This window comes from Dipodomys merriami, unplaced genomic scaffold (genome assembly GCF_024711535.1).
Source record: "Dipodomys merriami isolate MVZ:Mamm:240054 unplaced genomic scaffold, mDipMer1.0.p SCAF_22, whole genome shotgun sequence".
Lineage (NCBI taxonomy): Eukaryota > Metazoa > Chordata > Mammalia > Rodentia > Heteromyidae > Dipodomys > Dipodomys merriami.
The window spans coordinates 5,382,915-5,397,300 of NW_027203604.1; the positions used below are offsets into that span (position 1 = coordinate 5,382,915).

The 14,386-nt window shown below is 34.6% G+C and overlaps 1 protein-coding gene across 41 annotated transcripts in view; it reads left to right on the forward strand.

Annotated features, from left to right (window-relative positions):
* Positions 1 to 14,386, forward strand: part of Ptprd (protein tyrosine phosphatase receptor type D) — a 2,013,525-nt gene that overhangs the window by 1,343,721 nt on the left and 655,418 nt on the right. The window lies entirely within an intron of this gene.

Genomic DNA, 14,386 nt, shown 5'->3' on the forward strand with positions numbered 1-14,386 from the left:
GGCTACGATAGAGCTTTAACTTTTTTAAACCATCGGTTTCAGTGTATCTCAATGAATTTGCTTGATTATTTTGTTTGTTGTTAGCATTCTTGAATTTTTTAAATCTATTTGACATGAATTATTTACTCCATTGTTTAGAAAATGTGCTGGAAATTCTCACTTTCATATAAAGTGGGAAGTATTTTAATTTTAAGGCAACTTACAAATAATGAGGGCAATCTTAGCCAGAGGCCAATGAGAATTTATGATTAGTTAATCATGACTTTATTTGCATGGTAGAAAGTGAATAATCCTTCTTAGTGAGTCAATCAAATGGAACTCTTAAATCTTACTCAAATGAAGAACAACCAAGTTATGGTTCCAAATAAGTAAGCCCAAATATTAGTGTTTGGTCTTTAAATTCTTACCTCCTTCGCATGAGTGAGAACAGCCTATTAGTGCTTCTTGTTCAAGCTGCTTAACAGACATATTGCACTGAGATTGATCTGTCTAGTCATATACAACATCCAAGAACTCTAGTGCTGTGTATGCTGGGTTCAGTAATAAGGAATCACTCCTGAATGAAGAGTCATAGGAAAGTTCAGCTTGTTGTCTAAGGCAGAGCACTGAACAATCCCATTCCCCCTGTTCTTAGGATCATTTTATATCTTCATAGTCATCAGATAACATTTAGACTAAGAATCTTGGTGCTCTGATTAGCAGACTTGGTGAAGATATGTTTTCCCGTTTTTACTGTTTGTTTGTTTTAACCTCTTCTCTCAAACCAGAAATCCTCTCAGAAAATAATAAGCACAATCCACAAGGAGATGTATAAACAAAATAAACAGAAAGTTATCTCACCTTTTTATGTAGCCAAACAGATACACCCCTTACAGACACGTTCAAGAGAAACATTAACTTGTCCTCAAGTAAAAGGAATTCACAGCCCCACTATTCATACCTGTTTGTCCCAATTTTACCTTAGTGACTGGATTTGGCCATCTATGTTAGCTAATTGTCTTTACCCTCCATGAAGAGTATGAGGGACAAACTGATCGTGGTGGGGGAAGGTATACCTGGAAAAAAGTTGCTTAGGCTCCTACCTTCCCATAAAAACTAGGACCTAAGTGTTCTATCTCCCTTGATAATTATATTTCAAAGAGATTGTTTCTAGGTCTTTGAGAAAGACATTCCTAGATAAAGTTCACAAAAAAAGTTCTTTTTAGTTTCTAAGAAGATATACTTCAAAAAAAAAAAAAAACCAGAGACTTTCAACGTTTCTAAGATAAATTGTTCTAACAAAAAAAGAGAAGAATAGCTTACTTATATGCAAAAAATTAAAATTTTGATTTTATTCTGATATGTCCTTATGCAAACCAATGGTTTATTTCTCAATCATGCAAAAGTAGACCATGTGCCAGACTCTATGTCAGGCTCCATGATTGTAAATATTTGATGTGATGAAACAGAAAAAAAGATAAGAAAAATCTAATCCCACGCTACAAGAGCTCACCATTCAGGAATCCAGACCCATAGGCTGTTATATTACAGCCATACTCTTAGAGGGCCACCAAAGCTGCTCCTGAAAGTAACTGAGAAATCTCACTTCAAGTCTTCATTGCATTGTTCTTGGTTCCAAACAAGAATCATAGGAACTTTCCTACATGTGGTAGTTACTTTCTAGAATGATAATCAGCCTCGTTAATCGCATGCCATTCCTGCCCCCATGCAATGCATTGCTGGTTCTCACAATGAACCAGTGAGACAGGAATTAATTATCTCTATTCTCAGCTTTTCAGATGAGTCCTATGGTTGAATAACTCACCCTTAGACACAGCAAGTAAATGGGAGATATGTTATATATACATAGATCTATCTGACTCCAGAGACTATCTTACACTGAAGTCTGAGTTCAGGACAGAAGTAGGATACCAATCTTACCATTAACTAGACTCTGTATAAGTTGGCCAAACCAAAACACACACACACACACACACATACACACACACACACACACACACACACACACACACACACACACACACACACACAAATAACAACCCAAACCTTAAATAAAAACAATTCTCCAGATTGAAGTGCATATAAGTTTTCTTGTTGACTTTTGTACCTGGTTTCAGTTTATACCCATAACAACCTTGGAAGTTAGATAAGGCAGGTATTTTGAACTGAAGCTAGATAGTAGAAACTGAAGATAAAGGAAAGTTCAAGAATTTGACCAAGATCTAATAGCTAGTGAATGGAAGGTTGGTAATGTCCTGTGAATGGAAAGGCTGGACTCTGTTCCAGAGACCTCAAGCAGTTAACAGCAAGTTAAGATCTCCCAGCCTGGAGATTCACCTCATACTCAAGCTTATAACAGAACTACAGAAGTTCTATCAACTCGGTTTACTAATCTGTCCCCAAATCCAAACTGGAACAAGTATTATTTCTGACACTTTTGCTGTACTGTACAATACTCACTTAAGGATTCCTTTGTTTTAGTTGGTGTGACTTGTAAATAAAAACCCTACAGCTAGAGAGTAATATTTAAGGTTTTTCAAGCCTATTTCTACCATGCTTCCTGGACAATTTTGTACACTACTTAGCCCAAATTGGGCCCAGTTCTGCAATTTTTATTCAGGTAAAACTAATGGAGTTTCCCCCAGAGTGAAGGATGTGTAATCAATCCCATTGTTTGATTTCAATGGGTTATTATGGGTGGGAGAATTGTTAGAGCAGAGGCAATTTAGAAAATCAGGTACGATTGACTTCTGCCAATTTGCATACTGCAGTCCCTAAAGCAAAAAGTCATGGTGTTTGATGCCAGAGATAGAACAGTCATTAAATGAGACCACCTGGGAAATAAACCCACAGGAAAAGAGTGGAAAGACACAAACAGAGACAAACTTAGTATTAGAGACAGAGAAGCGTTTATATAAAGGTACATTCAGAATTGTACCCAATCAAAGAGGAAAAAGAAAAAATATGTATTCGTAATCAGAACTATCCGAAGATGAATTCTTTTTCCAATTCATAGGCTGGCCTAATAAATGACATTTGATTGACTGTTGGTGATATGTGCTTCAGATAAAACTGGAAAGATTCCTCCTTATGTGAGGAATGGAACTGGCTGGAAAGTCCTCCAAGTTGAGCAGCACAAATCATGATTCTACTCTGAACTGGAATCAATTTTCCTTATACCATGGGCATGTCAGCTAGTTCTTAGACCTCTGTTTCTTCCTCTATAGGACAAGTTTGGATCAGATCTTTTTAAAATCCTTCTTCAGCAATAAAATTTGGTGTTTCTAACCCTGACATGTCCTTGGAAAAGGAATGTTTCTGTAAAAACACTGACTTGATTACTGAGAAATTGATTGCTATGTCTTTGTACTATACCCAATGAACCAAATGAACAATGCAGGTTATAGGAAAAAGTGAGGGATGGGGAGAGTATAGATGCCCATCTCAAAATACAAAGGCATCTCTATTAGGAAAGTTGAGTACATGTAAGAATGCAACAAATGGCGGATGACTAGCAACACCTTTGCAAAAACAGCATACACCCCACATGTCAATATTAAATGATCCTCTGTTCTAAGAAGTCCCTTTCAAGAGATTTCTCTGGAATATACACAAAAGGATAGTAACTGAAAGGGAACGCAAACCAACCTTGATTAGACTTATCTTGACATCTTTATTGCAATCCCAAGAACTAGTTAATATAAGTTCCCTTTTCAGGAAGCCAAACTTGCAAAGATAAAGCAGTAAAACAACATAAAACATAGAAACCCACAATCCAGGTAAGGCAGACGTTGGATGCAAACATTGGCCTAACCACTGCCTTCCCAGTTTACTATGTTGTATATGCAGAATATTACACATCTTTTCAATCACAACTTTTGTGCTTTTCTTTAGTACTCACTTCTTATCTTTGTCTATGCATATCTTTTCAGAGCATCACCCAAATTTCTAGGATATCTCCTACATCTATGGGATCAGAGAGAAAAGGGATAATCATTACATCTTCTTCTCCCTCTTTCTATTTTTCTTTTTTTGTCTTTTTTTCTTGTGTGTGTGTGTGTGTGTGTGTGTGTGTGTGTGTGTGTGTGTGTGTGTGTGTGTGTGTGTGTGTGTTAGAAATTGAACTCAGGGCCAAGTGCTAACCCTTAGCTTTTCAATTTAAAGATGGTACTCTACCACTCCAGCCATACCTCCATTTGTGGCTTTTTTTTTTTTTGTCCTCTGTGGTGGTTAATTGGAGATGAGAGTATTAGGACATTCCTGCCAAGACTGGCTTTGAAATGTGATCCTCAGATCTCAGCCTTTTGAAGTAGCTAGAATTATAGTCATGAGCCACCAACACCTGGCATCTTTCTCTCTTTATTAATCCTCTCTGCTTCATACCAGCTCTTTCCATGTATTTTAAGTCATTCAAAATAAAGCCCTCCAGTTTAGTCTTAATATTCTTTGTGTTTTGGGGAAAGAAGTATCTTTAAGGGTTCAAAGGCAGCCTGGTTCTGGTGCTGATGCTGGGTGCTGTGTCAGCACGGAGGCAGCAATGTAGCTCTATGAAAAACAACTGCAGTTTTGAGACACTGCAGCTATTTGCAATCCTTGTTACAAGAAGATTATGTTCAGAACATGATATTGGGTAGAATTGGATGCAGTCATCATTTTCAGGGCTTTGTTGGACTGCCACAGCTGGGAACTCTCTTTTCTCATCTCCTACAACCCACAGACCCTCACGAAAAACAGGAGGTAAAAATGCCATTGTCCTTAAAATAAAACTCGGCTGTTTGGTTACATATTGTATGATCTATTTTTATGAGGGAAAAACTTTTTGTATAGAATAAAAGATTATAAGAATTTTCAAATAAAAACCAGCCAGACATGAAAAATAGATTTTTTTCTTAATAATTATTAAATACTTATAGTCATCAGGTAAGGTCCAAATAACATACTTTCTTTAATCCTCTTTCACTCAAACCAAGATTTCTCCATCACTTCTAGAGGACATCTCTTGCTCTTTTTGTGAGCTCTTGTTTTGTTCTTTTTCCTAGCCATTGTTTTCCTATTTGTACTTTACTTTATCTTCACTATGAGTCTACAAGTTCCATCCAAAAATAATTCACACTTCCATTAATTTTTATATTCATTAACCAAGTGTGAGTTGACAGTCTACCAGATGCCAAGAGCCTTTTATGTACTAAGAATGCAAATACTGATAAAGTAATACTTTAGTAACAATTCCTTAAGGGAAAAAAACTTTCCTCAAGGGCCCACATTTAAGTATGGACAATAGACAAGTGACTGTGTATATTAATTATGATCCGGGGCATGCAGAATACTCATCATATTCATATTTTAGCACCTCATCCAGTGAATAAGAATGGGTTACTCTCTCAAACAACAATAAAGACCCTAAAGAGAAACAATGGATAAAAACTAGTGAGGAAATCCTAGCCAATGATGATGTGTGGGTGTTTGGGAGTACCGTGACTCTCAGCAGTCCAGATCAATTATTCTTGCTAGCCTTAGCCCCAAATCTTTCTTTATTGGCTCTGTTTCCTCTGTGCATGGTCTATTTTGAGCATTAAGGGAAATCCTAGAGAGGTAGCCAGATGGAAAATTTAAAAAAAGAGCTTTTGAGCTAGCCGACTTGGTATGTATAGGAAAGATAATATTAGTCTGTCAATGATAAGGACTGATTGAGGATGTAGATATTAAATATTACAGGAAGCAATAAATCTTATGCTCTTCAGAGGAAGTTTATGGGATAGGTGTACTTACCAGAGAATGAGAAAAGGACAAACATCTGGAGAAAAGCCGAAGTGTGGTCCACGTGATACAAAGGCAGTAAGACAGACCACTGAACATCTGGTGTTTCTTAGATTTCATGGTTTTGAGGGCTGTTTTTCTGGCAGGTTACATTTTGATGCTAAGTAATAAAATGCCATCTACATTCTTTCATACCTTTCTTAAGAAAGTTTTTCCTCTTGCTTGATCTTTTCTTCTTCTGTATACTCCATGATCCCATAATAATTTTTTCCTCTACTCCTTCCCATGGCTGATCATTTATCTTAGCAGAATATTCTTCAACAACTTAATGTCAGAATTCCCCCAGGACTACAAATCATCACTTGCATTTGTACTGTCACCCTTTCCACATTCATTTAGACCAATATGATTGTCAAATCTCTGCTGTCAGTTTGACCACTACCATCCCCATGAACTTTATTTCTGTTTTATTTGTTGACTTCCATTTTATTGCTTATTCAAGGATTTCTCATCATTCCGTCAGACTCAGCCATCTACCCATTTCTTACATAGTGCATCCCATAATGATTCACCAGAACTCCACTATGGCAACATATTCCAGAGCCTAAAAGACTCTCCCGTTATCACTCTCCCTATCTCCTTCCGTTATAATAACAAGATATCCAATTCCTAACTTCATGCCTATCTGCCTGAGTTAATTTCTCTGGAAGTTGATTTTGGTAATGATTTTACTAATAGGAAAATATTGTTTTGTTAAGGTAAAGTATCTGGACACGAGAGTGTCTATTGTCATACCATTTTTCTCCATTACCACATGCTTCATCAGCCTTTGCCACCTTATGTTTGCTCCTTTGAGACTTCCATATTTTTAGCCTTGAGTCTTTCTTAAATAATAATCTTTGCTTTTTAGCCTGGTTACTTAAAAGAAAAACAACTACACGTCTAATAACTCAATTTCTTTACCATAGCCTAATGTTGTCCAATACATAAACAGTAAAAGTCACAAATATGTATAATGAATGCAAATTAAACTCATTAAAGGAATTATAAAATGTAAGAATGAAACATGGGGAAATTTTAATATTATTTAATTTTAATATTGTTATATTTTAATTTTATAATCAATTTTAATATTATTATAGTTAAGGTGATATACTCCAATCTTACCATTTCATTAATCATTACTAATTTTACTAATCATAGTACTATCCTCATACCTAGTGTTAGTGTGATATTTCACTCTTATCTACACTGAGACTTTAAAATTATACTCCTTGATTCAGAACTGACCTAGTTAAGGAGCTCAATAGCCATATTTAGTTAAGGGTTACCATATTGGATGATGTAGCACTACAGTTTAACTTGTGTTTTCCCCTTTCATTTTTGGCTCATGCTCTTAACCTTTTTAATCTCTCCTTTCAATATAATTAAATCTTAATAGCATCTCATGTCTTTCTCTGCTTAAATTTTAACTCTCCTGGGCAACTTTCCCCAAATGCCACAAAACTATGATATCATCTCACTAGATGCATTAGCCATACTACTCAGCTGGCATTTCCAATGTGTTATAATTCTCATAATTAATGTATGAGAGCCACATCTTAGCCAGATTGTTAGTGTCTTGAAGCCATTTAATTCTCTCAGGCCTCAGGTTACTTAGCAGAATAACTTTCAGAGAAGACTAGTAAATACTGGTTGATGCATGATAATAGTATGAAGTCATTATGATATAAATAAATAAATAGGCTTTATTAACCAACATACCGCTATAATTTGCCAGTCATTTATGATATGCCACTATACTGAGTTTATTGAAATTTTAACTTCATAAGTACCATTTAAATTTTATTTTGTAAGATGTAATAACTTCTCCTGCTTTAGAAGATTAGATGAAATATCAGGAATGAGTTACGCACACTAAATGAAAATTCAGGTAACCCTAGTATACTTTTAGCATTATGATTTATTTGTATATGGAATGACATGACTTTTGATATCTGAAATATTGTGAGTAGAATAGTATTACAGAAGATATAATTTAGTGAACTTCAACAAATATCATCTGATTATCTTATCAGTATGAAGGAATTCTCAGAAACATATTTAGAAGATTTGATAAAAGGATCTGTTGGAAAAGGTGATTTGATAAGGGATCTCCAACACCAATTTGTGCTAGAGAAGTTTTGTAAAATTGCTCTGTGGATGTGTTTGAAGGCTGTAGCAAATGCTTTGTCAGGAAATGATGAATGTGGTGGTGAGTTATATGGTTCATACACAAGGATCCCTGATGAGATTTCACACAAAGAATCTCAGATTAAAGTAATGAGTCTGGGTGTGGAGGTTAAAGAAGTTGAATGCGGCTCATATTGCTTTCCACATGGGATTTGTTTACAAGTAACTATCATTTTATATAACCTGAGACTAACAGAGAACCTGTGTGTAGGCCAAATGATGTTTAATTTGAAGGATATGATTTATTAGCATATTAATGAAATGCAGCACAAATTTAGTTTATCATGTGTATATATATGCATATATTAATAAAACAAATGAAATCTATACTTACAGTAAAACTCCACCATCACCAAATATCCTCTTATCCCTTCATGTCAGTATATTCCCTGTTGTAACCCAAATCATTACTATGATACATGGCAGAATATTTCAGGTGTATTCTGATGTTAATGAGAGCTTTGAAAGTTTGATGATTTTATGATACCAGAATACACTAGCCAACATTGGAGACATAAACTTGATATAAAGTTCTAAGTTATTGATTAAAAATATACCATCATGTTCTTCTTAATAAGACCAAAGACTAAAATCCATAGTATTTGTAAGTGGACTTTTATAAGAGTGATTTAAAATGTTTATTTTTAATTCAATCAATTAAAAATTCTCTGGATAACTATAAATACAATTAGGATGTCTGGCAGGGCATGAGTGGTTCACATCTATAATCTTAGCTACATAGCAAGCTGAAATCCATAGGATCAGGGTTCGAAACCAGCATAAATAGAAAGAATTTCTGTAAGACTCCATCTTCCATTAACCAACAAAAAGCAGAACTAAAGGCATAGCTTAAGTAATAGAGCACGAACTGAAGAAGGGATACAAACAAGGGCAAGACCCTGAGTTCAAACTTAAGTACTACCAAAAAGAGCAAATGAACAAATAAAATGTATGGTATGAATATGCATTATAAGAATTTGTTTTCCACTAACACCAATAGTCAAATTCATTCAAACATTGCATGAGAATATGAGAGTTGTAGCTCTATTTTTTATTCTTATGGTTGTTGTTGCCATTACAAAGGCTACCATTATTCTAAATGCTGACAAAATTTCCACGTGCGGAAGGGAACTCTTTCTTGTTCTATAGTTATATTTGGTAAATCCAATAGGCTGAGTGAGCAAGAAATATATGGGAATATGTGTGCCAGATGTTGTTCATGAATGCTGCAGCACAGGATGAAATAATAATGGGAAGAGGACCAGACATAACTGATGTCAGAGCCAAGGGCAGAGAGTGGAGGATCCAGTCCAGGGGAAAAGCTGTAACTCAGATAAAGATATAGACACTCAAGCAGATGAGGTTGAATTAGAAAAAGAAAAATAAGGCTCTTAAGGGGAAGGTTGAGTCCTAGTTTATTCCTAGAATATCAATTAATGCCTATTTCATTGACTGGCAAAACTAAAATATGAATGCCAGTATCTAGTTTAAAGTTTGGTGCATAGGATAAATAGAGAATGAAAAAGCTCTAGAAATATCCATTAATTATAGCTTTTAATAGCATAAAGCATGTGGAAATTCAAAAATATATCTAGAAGATATAAATACAAATTACATAATATATAAATACAATAAATATATATTGTAAACCTACAAAACATTATATGTTCTGTTTCAGAAATATTAATAGTTGTGAACCTAATGATTTTTAAGTCTTACCAGTATTAATGTCAATGCATAAAACTAGCAAATGACTTAAGAAAAGAAACAAAACCAACCAGGAACTTTTGTCATTTGGGTGTTCAAATGATGATAAAATATAAAACAAAACAGAGCAAAGAGATGTGAAGAATAAACAGTGTTGGAAACAACATAGTGAATAACTTGCTGTGTAAGGTGCGCCAAGCTTCTCAACTGTTAAGTAAGTAATCACCTTCATCTTGACTGTCTTTATTTTCATTGTTATAGTGGCTTTCTTTCCAAGGTCATCTCCTCACCAAGATTTACAAAGCCTTGTACAATCTAAGATCAACCAACACCTCCTCTTCTACCCCTCTTTAAACAGCTCACTATCCACCAGCCACATTGGGCACATTTGTGTTTTCTTCATATTAAGCTTTCCCCTGTGTTACAGCCTTCTCCTTCTGTGACTTTTCTAGATGTCTATCCCTTCTGGTGCCATGGTTTTTCTTTGTTTTTCACCTATCAGGTCATATTATCACCTTTCAGTAATCCCTTCTCAACTACCCCATACAGCCCTACTCAGCAATGCCCATTAACTGGCACATCATTCTGTTTTATTTTCTTCATGGCACTTAGATTTAAATGTATCCATCCATCCTAACTGTCTATCTGCCATCTACCTATCATCCTTGTTGTTTATTGCCTCTGTTTCCCATTAGCATATAATCTTTATCATTTTAGAAATTCTGGCTATTTTTCTTCAAACTTTAAGTGTAGTGTGTAGAAAAGAACTCACGTTAAAGACTCAAAGATACATGCTGAGTGAATGAATGAATGATTAAATGATGAGGTCCACATTAAGTGCCAGACATCAGTTTTATTTTTCTAAACTCACATGGTTCTGGAAAATAAGTCTTGCTTTATTTATAAATTTATTTTATTGAAAAAGATACTGACTCTTTCTGAGAAACTAGTTGCCTTTCCAACAACATTTTATGGCGTGTGTGTGTGTGTGTGTGTGTGTGTGTGTGTGTGTGTGTGTGTGTTGAACAGGTTATTGAGCACTCTAGCAATGTAGAGTATTTTATATCAGTAGTCTTATTAATAGGGCATACCCAGTTGTTCATCACTAGTGACCAGTAGCTGGTTAACAATCCTTGAAGCTTTCTCTAGACTCTATCAAAGAGCAAGAATGTCTACAGCAGTATCTAGATGAGGGCACATAGGATAGCAGTCCACATCTTCATATACAGGCTCTTAAGGATTCCTTTGTGACTCGCAGCCCCACCTCAAAGTTGCATTGTTTGGAATGGCCTCCATGGTAGTTCAAATCACCACGTGGCCAAACCAAACACAGGAACCCCTTCCCAAATGTCTGTGCATGAGGAGATCCTCATCATCATTCAACTCTACCAGTAAAGCCTACTTCTTCAGACAAAAATGTGAATAAACATTTAGTTACACCATTCTGTTTGGGGAATAATAAAAAAAATATGTTTGTACAATTTTAGAGGAATGAAAAGTAAAACACAACTTATATAATACAGACTAAATATAGTGATATAAACAAAGTAAAATATTTTTGAAGGATTAAACAGTACAAGCTAAATGTCATTGATTCACATTTGAATGAAAATCAGGTAACAAAAAGAAAAGACAAGCTTTTTTTCACTTAATCTCATCTATCTGCTTAAAATCAGTTTTGCATCCAGTTGAACTTTCTGTCTGGTTTAGGGGAAATCTTAATCCTGGAAATACTAAATATCCTAATTGTTTTTCTTAATCAAATCTTCATTGTATTAATTAATAGTCCAAGTAATTCAAGAATAGACATGTGGTTTAACAGATTTGTAGGTTTTAAAAAGTGAACATTTTAGAAAGTAACAATTACATGAATATAAATACATAAAAATTTCAACACAACTAGTAACTAAAAAAATAAACACATATTAACCTAATAAAAACTGCAATTTGTCAGTTTTAAGCATGAGATAAGATCTATTAGTTATATTGTGGGGAAACAAGAACTCTTCATAGCTTGCCAGTGGAATGCTGAATATTATAAATGGTTTTTGAGTGCAATTTGGCAATAGGTATCATATTTTTTGTAACTTAATATGCAGGATTTTCTGAGTCTTGCAATTTATCCCAAGAAATTAAGCATGATTTATGCAAATATGTACGCTTAAGGATGTTTAGCACAAACCTGTTTATATAAGAATAAGGAACTCAAAAGTATTTTTGACTATTCGACTATTCTAATAAATTAAATCTTACCCATAGAGTTAAAATTTAAAATAACTATTAGTGACTAACAATGTTTTCAAACAATAACTCACACTATATATATTCAGAGAAAAATAATTTAGAACATATTTCTGAATTTATAAAATATATATGATACCATGAGAAAGAGTGAGTCTAGGTAGCCATACCAAAAAGTGGACAGAAACGATCTCTCAGATATAGTAATTAACTTTCACTTTATTATGTATTTATTTATGCTAATATGTATTTATGGTACTGGAGACACAGGTACTCTTGTTTGTCAGTTGCTCTATAATTTGAGCCACACCTCCAGTTGTTTTGCCCTTGTTTTTCTTTTATCTTATTTTGTTTTATTTTTTGGTGCCAGTACTGGAGCTTAAATTCAGGGCCTGGGCATTGTCTCTGAGCTTTTGTGCACAAGGCTAGCAGTCAACCACTTGAGCCATAGCTTCATTTCTAGCTTTTTCGTGGTTAATTGGAGACAGGAGTCTCACAAACTTTCCTGCCTGGGCTGGCTTTGAACTGTACTCTTCAGTTTTCCCACATTCTACACACATACAAAGAATGTCCAAGTTCTATGAGTTATGTTTACTTTTTAAAAAACTTAGCAAAGTTGTGCATTTTTCTTCTAAGTTTACTTGAAAAGTACTTATATAAAAAAAGACATATCAAGTGTATTTATGGTAAGGTGATTACAAGTATCTTTTAGGTAAACAGATATTCAAGGGTCTTGGAGCATAATTTGAAGGTTAAACTAGAAAAAATAATTCTAAAATATTTTTGTATCTGTTTTGCAGACTTTAAACATACCCTGTAGGGAGAGAAAAATGCTAAGGAACATACATATAATTAAAACTAGTGGTTGTCTTCTAGACCTCCTTTCCCACGCATCCTGGTTAAGTAGAAAACTGAAGAAATAGAAGCATCTAAGTAGTTATGTTCAGTCATATCTGAACTCTGAGTTCTTTTTTTGTTTTTTTGTTTTTTGTTTTTTTGCTTTTTGCCTGTCATGGGGCCTGAACTCTGGGCCTGGGCACTGTCCCTCAGCTCTTTAGCTCAAGGATAGTGCTCTACTACTTGAACCACAGTGCCATGTCTGGCTTTCTCTGCTTATTTGGTGCTGAGGAATCGAATCCAGGGCCTCATGCATGCAAGGCAAGCACTCTACCACTGAGCCACCTTCCCAGCCCCAACTGAGTTCTTTTATGAAATACCATTCATTGACCCATGCCCTACTCAATGGGAAGCATTCACTCTCTATCTTCAGGTAATTCTCAACATTATTTTTGTAGCTCCAGCTTTTCCTTTGGGTTCTAGAAACTTTAACCCAATGTAAAATTTCAAAGACTATAACTCAAATGGCGATAATTTATTCTCCACAAATCATATAATATTCCATTGCAGGAAACTGGCAAACCATATGTCAAAAAACTCAACCCAGAAATGTGGACACTATTTTAGTTCCTTTGCCTTGCCTTCCCTGAATTGCTTTGCCTCAGTCTACTCTATAAAATAAACATATCAGGAATGAGTCCAACATTTTCTGCTTCTATTTGACCCATGTGATGATCCAAGGAACCTTATAGAAACTCAGCTTCACATCTGACCACTGTCTTGTTCAACTTAGTCTATCACATAGCAACCTGGTAATCTATTTTTTTAGACATAGTCTTGCTACATAGGCCTTGCTAGAAATAGCAATATTCTTAGCTATTCCTCTTGAGTACTAACTAGGATAGTCAACTGATAATGTTTTGGTGTTGTTGTTTTTTTTATAAATAGTAACAATATCAACCCCCACTGATTTTTTCAATGTTTTACCCATGTATGTTATATTCTATGTTAAATTATATGTTCTTTGAAAAAAGGCTTTGTTAATATAGAAATGATATATAATTCATTATACATTTGCCACATACATTTGTACACATACATATGTAACATCATTTCTAGCTTCATGACAACAAATTCCAAAAGTTCAGTTACAGTCTTTTCAGTACCTTCTTCTTTCCTTCCATGCCCAGGTCCACAGAACTCTATCTTCCTATGTTACTTCAGTTGACAGTTCCCAAAAATGTATAGAAATAGATTAGTACCTTTATTCCCCTAAAGTGCTATAGAATCAAAATTCATTTCTTCACTTTCACTATTCCATAAAGAAAATAAAAATACAATTATAATTAAAATCATGATAGAATAGGAAGATAGGTGTTCAGTTTGTACAATGACTTATAAACTATAAAAACCCATCAAGCACTTCAACAGTTTCACAAACTGCTAACTCTCAATTCTAATAAAAATTATATTAATAATAAACTTTCATGTTTTTAATCAAGATCCTAACAAGGCTTTTCCCCAGCCCATTTGAAGCCTAAATTCCCCTCTTTTTTCATATTATTATCATAGTTTGGCAATTGATGTCTTTTTTTTAAAGAGGCTGTGGTAT